This window comes from Aulonocara sp. 'chitande type north' Nkhata Bay, linkage group LG13 (genome assembly GCF_057382095.1).
Source record: "Aulonocara sp. 'chitande type north' Nkhata Bay isolate Kocher_YH1m ecotype deep benthic linkage group LG13, A_spYH_male_GT1.1, whole genome shotgun sequence".
Classification (NCBI taxonomy): Eukaryota; Metazoa; Chordata; class Actinopteri; order Cichliformes; family Cichlidae; genus Aulonocara; species Aulonocara sp. 'chitande type north' Nkhata Bay.
The window spans coordinates 2851176-2859391 of record NC_141356.1 but is presented as its reverse complement, the minus strand read 5'-3'; positions in this window follow the sequence as shown (position 1 = coordinate 2859391).

Below are 8216 nucleotides of genomic sequence, written 5' to 3'. Positions count from 1 at the left end.
TGTATTCCTAAGTGCACCCACTCAAAGTGACCTTGCATATGAGTTTACAGCAATTAGACACTTTAAAGCAAACTTTAGTTAACATGGTTCACTTACAGAACATCTCAAGTAGAGACCCCTCAAATGGAAACACTTGTGGTTTTCCTCTTTACTTAGTGCTCCTATTTGGGAATTCTTTATTTTGAATAGTTCAGGGAATCATTAATTTATGTCTTAATAAGATGCCTCTTATTGAAACCGCACAAATCCTTCAACAGCTACTGGAGACAAAAGAGGAAACCAAAATACAATGGGCCGCTACTACAGTCGTTAGCCAACCATTGGTTTCATGACTGAATGTCATTGACTTAAATGTGGGTGGGACTGCAAGAGGAGTCTTGAGTTCATATAAAAGGAGACTCATGTCCAGGTATCCCTCATGGATTTGGAAACACAGACAACACAGGATATTCCAAAAGAACTTCCGGACTCACTGGTAAGGAAGAGCATTCATTACAAGTCTGTATTGTTGGTCCAACTCATGCAAGAACTTGTCTCTTGAATTCAGTAAGTGCATGGACCAGTTGTACACAACAACTGCTACAAATTCTACTGACCCTTCATGTTATGTCTATCAAATTGAGTTCTATGTTTCATATCAAGATCACTTTGAATGGAGACACTGACGGTGGTTGTTTTCCTAAGTGCACCCACTCAAAGTGACCTTGCATACGAGTTTACAACAATTAGACATGTTGAAGGACACTTTAGATTAAATGTTTCACTTAAAGATCTCAAATAGACACACTCATCGACTGCTACAAATTCTACCTGACCCTCCATGTTATGTCTATCAAATTGAGTTCTATGTTTCATATCGAGATCACTTTGAATGGAGACACTGATGGTGGTTGTTTTCCTAAGTGCACCCACTCAAAGTGACCTTACATATGAGTTTACAGCAATTATACACTTTGAAGCAAACTTGAGATAACACGGTTCACTTACAGAACATCTCAAGTAGAGACCCTTCAAATGGAAACACTTGTGGTTTTCCTCTTTACTTAGTGCTCCTATTTTGGGAATTCTTTCTTTTGAATAGTTCAGGGAATCATTAATTTAGGTGTTAATAAGATTCCTCTGATTGAAACCGCACAAATCCTTCCAACAGCTACTGGAGACAAAAGATGACAACAAAATACAGTGGGATGCTACGACAGTCGTTAGCCAACCATTAGTCTCATGATTGAATCTCGTTGATTTAAATGTGGGTGGGACTGCAAGAGGAGTCTTGAGTTCATATAAAAGGAGACTCATGTCCAGGTATCCCTCATGGATTTGGAAACACAGACAACACAGGATTTTCCAAAAGATCTTCCGGACTCACTGGTAAGGAAGAGCATTCATTACAAGTCTGTATTATTGGTCCAACTCATGCAAGAACTTGTCTCTTGAATTCGGTAAGTGCATCTGCTTGGACCAGTTGTACACAACAACTGCTACAAATTCTACCTGATTGCATCTAAAAAATTTAGTTCTATGTTTCATATCGAGATCACTTTGAATGGAGACACTGATGGTGGTTGTTTTCCTAAGTGCACCCACTCAAAGTGACCTTGCATATGAGTTTACAGCAATTAGACACTTTGAAGGACACTTTAGATTAAATGTTTCACTTAAAGATCTCAAATAGACACACTCATCAACTGCTACAAATTCTACCTGACCCTCCATGTTATGTCTATCAAATTGAGTTCTATGTTTCATATCGAGATCACTTTGAATGGAGACACTGATGGTGGTTGTTTTCCTAAGTGCACCCACTCAAAGTGACCTTACATATGAGTTTACAGCAATTATACACTTTGAAGCAAACTTTAGATAACACGGTTCACTTACAGAACATCTCAAGTAGAGACCCTTCAAATGAAAACACTTGTGGTTTTCCTTTTTTCTTTGTGCTCCTATTTGGGGAAGTCTTTATTTTGAATAGTTCAGGGAATCGTTGATTTGTGTGTTAATAAGATCCCTCTGATTGAAACCGCACAAATCCTTCCAACAGCTACTGGAGACAAAAGAGGAAACCAAAATACAGTGGGGTGCTACGACAGTCGTTAGCCAACCATTGGTTTCATGACTTAATGTCCTTGACTTAAATGTGGATGGAGCAAGAGGAGTCTTGAGTTCATATAAAAGGAGACTCATGTCCAGGTATCCCTCATGGATTTGGAAACACAGACAACACAGCATTTTCCAAAAGAGCTTCGGGACTCACTGGTAAGGAAGAGCATTCATTACAAGTCTGTATTATTGGTCCAACTCATGCAAGAACTTGTCTCTTGAATTCAGTAAGTGCTTGGACGAGTTGTACACAACAACTGCTACAAATTCTACTGACCCTTCATGTTATGTCTATCAAATTGAGTTCTATGTTTCATATCAAGATCCCTTTGAATGGAGACACTGATGGTGGTTGTATTCCCAAGTGCGCCCACTCATAGTGACCTTACATACAAGTTTACAGCAATTAGACACTTTGAAGCAAACTTTAGATTATATGTTTCACTTAAAGAAGATCTCAAATATAGACTCATCGACTGCTACAAATTCTACGTCACCCTCCATGTTATGTCTATCAAATTGAGTTCTATGTTTCATATCAAGATCACTTTGAATGGAGACACTGATGGTGGTTGTTTTCCTAAGTGCACCCACTCAAAGTGACCTTACATGTGAGTTTACAGCAATTAGACACTTTGAAGCAAACTTTAGATAACACGGTTCACTTACAGAAAATCTCAAGTAGAGACCCCTCAAATGAAAAAAGTTGTGGTTTTCCTCTTTACTTAGTGCTCCTATTTGGGGAATTCTTTTTTTTTTTTTTTGAACAGTTCAGGGAATCGTTGATTTATGTGTTAATAAGATGCCTCTGATTGAAACCGCACAAATCCTTCCAACAGCTACTGGAGACAAAAGAGGAAACCAAAATACAATGGGGTGCTACGACAGTCGTTAGTAGGGGTGGGTTTTTATAATCGATTTATCGATTAAAATCGATTCTAGCTTGGATAACGTAAAATCGATTCATTAAAATCCTGAATCGATTTTTTAATATTAATTTATTTTGCCCGAAATGCCAGAATCTCAGGTGAAAGATCACAAAATTTCAACAACCACCAAACAGCTAAGACAGTAAATGAGAGCAGGTGCACGGCTTCTGCACAAAGACGTAAACACACAGCGCCGACGGATCAGGATCAGTTAGATGTCGCTTTTCTCAGCTGACGGTCGGGGCTGAAAGCCGACAGCTCGCTGATTCTGATCCGCGGGTCCGTTTAATATTGACCGTCAAACAATATTGACCGAACCAGCAGCAAAAGAAGATCCAAACCACGCTTCACATAAACATCGTCATGAATTCCCTCTGACTTTTGCTGACTTTTCAGGATAAAAATCACACTTCATGCACAGCTCTCTCTCTCTCTCTCTCTCTTTTCTGCATTATGCGCTTGCTTGTTACACACAAGTCTACCGTTGTTTACAGCGCTGTCGGCCGACGTTTTTTTTTCCCTTTTACTTACTTCCGAAAAGTAAACCTAATTTCTGCCGTTCAATATTGAACAAATTTAAACTTTTTAAAATTAAGCAAAATGCAAAACGCTGTGTCTGTAATAAAACCGCTGTAACTTCAGAGGTGATGTTCATATGTTGATTAATGGTTTTCTTTCGTTTTTGATGTACTGCAGAATATTTTTATAAAATCCCAGAACAGGAAAATCACCTTCATGTTTTTCTGTGTTTTATCTTCAGCTACTTTGACACAAAGGCATCTGCTGTGATGCTCACACCTTTGATAAAGTCTTGCGTGTGTCAGCTTCCTTTTAATAGATACAAAAATATGTAAATGTACTGATCTGAATTATAATATTTCTGACTGTCAAAATTTCCCAGAATCGAATCGAATCAAATCGAATTAAATCGAATCGTGGATCGAATCGATTCGGGACCTTGTGAATCGGAATTGAATCGATTCTAGAAATCAGTGACGATACCCAGCCCTAGGTTAGTCAACCATTAGTCTCATGATTGAATCTCGTTGATTTAAATGTGGATGGAGCAAGAGGAGTCTTGAGTTCATATAAAAGGAGACTCATGTCCAAGTATCCCTCATGGATTTGGAAACACAGACAACACAGGATTTTCCAAAAGAACTTCCGGACTCACTGGTAAGGAAGAGCATTCATTACAAGTCTGTATTATTGGTCCAACTCATGCAAGAACTTGTCTCTTGAATTCGGTAAGTGCATTTGCTTGGACCAGTTGTACACAACAACTGCTACAAATTCTACCTGATTACATCTAAAAAATTGAGTTCTATGTTTCATATCAAGATCACTTTGAATGGAGACACTGATGGTGGTTGTATTCCTAAGTGCACCCACTCAAAGTGACCTTGAATGTGAGTTTACAGCAATTAGACACTTTGAAGCAAACTTTAGATAACACGGTTCACTTACAGAACATCTCAAGTAGAGACCCCTCAAATGAAAACACTTGTGGTTTTCCTTTTTTCTTTGTGCTCCTATTTGGGGAAGTCTTTATTTTGAATAGTTCAGGGAATCGTTGATTTATGTGTTAATAAGATCCCTCTGATTGAATCCGCACAAATCCTTCCAACAGCTACTGGAGACAAAAGAGGAAACCAAAATACAAATGGACGCTACTACAGTCGTTAGCCAACCATTGGTTTCATGACTTAATGTCATTGACTTAAATGTGGGTGGGACTGCAAGAGGAGTCTTGAGTTCATATAAAAGGAGACTCATGTCCAGGTATCCCTCATGGATTTGGAAACACAGACAACACAGGATATTCCAAAAGAACTTCCGGACTCACTGGTAAGGAAGAGCATTCATTACAAGTCTGTATTGTTGGTCCAACTCATGCAAGAACTTGTCTCTTGAATTCAGTAAGTGCTTGGACCAGTTGTACACAACAACTGCTACAAATTCTACCTGACCCTTCATGTTATGTCTATCAAATTGAGTTCTATGTTTCATATCAAGATCACTTTGAATGGAGACACTGACGGTGGTTGTTTTCCTAAGTGCACCCACTCAAAGTGACCTTGCATACGAGTTTACAACAATTAGACACGTTGAAGGACACTTTAGATTATATGTTTCACTTAAAGATCTCAAATAGACACACTCATCGACTGCTACAAATTCTACCTGACCCTCCATGTTATGTCTATCAAATTGAGTTCTATGTTTCATATCAAGATCACTTTGAATGGAGACACTGATGGTGGTTGTATTCCCAAGTGCACCCACTCAAAGTGACCTTGCATACAAGTTTACAGCAATTAGACACTTTGAAGCAAACTTTAGATTATATGTTTCACTTAAAGAAGATCTCAAATATAGACTCATCGACTGCTATAAATTCTACGTCACCCTCCATGTTAGGTCTATCAAATTGAGTTCTATGTTTCATATCAAGATCACTTTGAATGGAGACACTGATGGTGGTTGTTTTCCTAAGTGCACCCACTCAAAGTGACCTTACATGTGAGTTTACAGCAATTAGACACTTTGAAGCAAACTTTAGATAACACGGTTCACTTACAGAAAATCTCAAGTAGAGACCCCTCAAATGAAAAAAGTTGTGGTTTTCCTCTTTACTTAGTGCTCCTATTTTGGGAATTCTTTATTTTGAATAGTTCAGGGAATCATTAATTTAGGTGTTAATAAGATTCATCTGATTGAAACCGCACAAATCCTTCCAACAGCTACTGGAGACAAAAGATGACAACAAAATACAGTGGGGTGCTACGACAGTCGTTAGCCAACCATTAGTCTCATGATTGAATGTCGTTGATTTAAATGTGGGTGGGACTGCAAGAGGAGTCTTGAGTTCATATAAAAGGAGACTCATGTCCAGGTATCCCTCATGGATTTGGAAACACAGACAACACAGGATTTTCCAAAAGAACTTCCGGACTCACTGGTAAGGAAGAGCATTCATTACAAGTCTGTATTATTGGTCCAACTCATGCAAGAACTTGTCTCTTGAATTCAGTAAGTGCATCTGCTTGGACCAGTTGTACACAACAACTGCTACAAATTCTACCTGATTGCATCTAAAAAATTGAGTTCTATGTTTCATATCAAGATCACTTTGAATGGAGACACTGACGGTGGTTGTTTTCCTAAGTGCACCCACTCAAAGTGACCTTGCATACGAGTTTACAACAATTAGACATGTTGAAAGACACTTTAGATTAAATGTTTCACTTAAAGATCTCAAATAGACACACTCATCGACTGCTACAAATTCTACCTGACCCTCCATGTTATGTCTATCAAATTGAGTTCTATGTTTCATATCGAGATCACTTTGAATGGAGACACTGATGGTGGTTGTTTTCCTAAGTGCACCCACTCAAAGTGACCTTACATGTGAGTTTACAGCAATTAGACACTTTGAAGCAAACTTTAGATAACACGGTTCACTTACAGAACATCTCAAGTAGAGACCCTTCAAATGGAAACACTTGTGGTTTTCCTCTTTACTTAGTGCTCCTATTTGGGGAATTCTTTCTTTTGAATAGTTCAGGGAATCATTGATTTATGTGTTAATAAGATCCCTCTTATTGAAACCTCACAAATCCTTCCAACAGCTACTGGAGACAAAAGAGCAAACCAAAATACAATGGGCTGCTACGACAGTCGTTAGCCAACCATTCATTTCATGACTGAATGTCATTGACTTAAATGTGGGTGGGACTGCAAGAGGAGTCTTGAGTTCATATAAAAGGAGACTCATGTTCAAGCATCTCATGGATTTGGAAACACAGACAATACAGAATATTCCAAAAGAACTTCCGGACTCACTGGTAAGGAAGAGCATTCATTACAAGTCTGTATTATTGGTCCAACTCATGCAAGAACTTGTCTCTTGAATTCAGTAAGTGCATCTGCTTGGACCAGTTGTACACAACAACTGCTACAAATTCTACCTGACCCTCCATGTTACGTCTATCAAATTGAGTTCTATGTTTCATATCAAGATCACTTTGAATGGAGACATGGTGGTGGTTGTATTCCTAAGCAGTGTTGGCGAGTAACTGAATACATGTACCGCCTTTACATATTTAAAATACAAAATATGATTAATTGTATTCTATTACTAGGGCAGCACGGTGGTACGATGGTTAGCACTGTTGCCGCACAGGAAGAAGTTCCTGAGTTCAATTCCACCATCAGGTCGGGGTCTTTCTGTGTGGAGTTTGCATGTACTCCCCGTGTTTGCGTGGGTTTCCTCTGGGTACTCTGGCTTCCTCCCACCGTCCAAATACATGCAGCTTATGGGGATAGGTTAATTGGATAATCCAAATTGCCACTAGGTGTGAATGTGAGTGTGAATGGTTGTCTGTCCCTGTGTGTTGGCCCTGCGACAGACTGGCGACCTGTCCAGGGTGTACCCCGCCTCTTGCCCTATGCCAGCTGGGATAGGCTCCAGCGCCCCCCCGTGACCCTGAAAAGGACAAGCGGAAGCAAATGGTTGGATGTATTCCGTTAGAGTTACCGTTTAAAAAGGTGGTATTCAGAATACAGTTACTTTTCTAAAATAAAGGGATTACACAGAAAGTCTTTTCCTGTTTCATACTTTAGGCTATGCCCTGTCTAATTTTTGGTAATTCCACGCTGGTGGAAACCCAAACAAAACACACATTAAGAGGCTCTAATGCCTGAGTCTCAATCTCGCATCTCATAATGACGTGAAGAAATATTTTTTATGATTTAATATGAAGGCAATAGGCAGAGTGTTACATGCCCATGAGGCTACACCCTAAAGAATGTAGCCTCATGTAGTCTGTGCTGCAGGGAAAAAGCATGGTAATATATTAAGTAATCCAAAGTATTCAGAATACGTTACTCTCATTGAGTAATGTAACGGGAATACGTTACAAAATACATTTGGGGCATGTATTCTGTAATCTGCAGTAGAATACATTTTAAAATTAACCTTCCCAACACTGTTCCTAAGTGCACCCATTCAAAGTTACCTTGCATACGAGTTTACAGCAATTAGACACTTTGAAGCAAACACTAGTTAACATGGTTCACTTAAAGAACATTTCAAGTAGAGACCCCTCAAACGGAAACACTTGGAGGGATTTTCCCCACGGGGACCAATAAAGTACACTATCTTCTTCTTTTCCTTTTTCC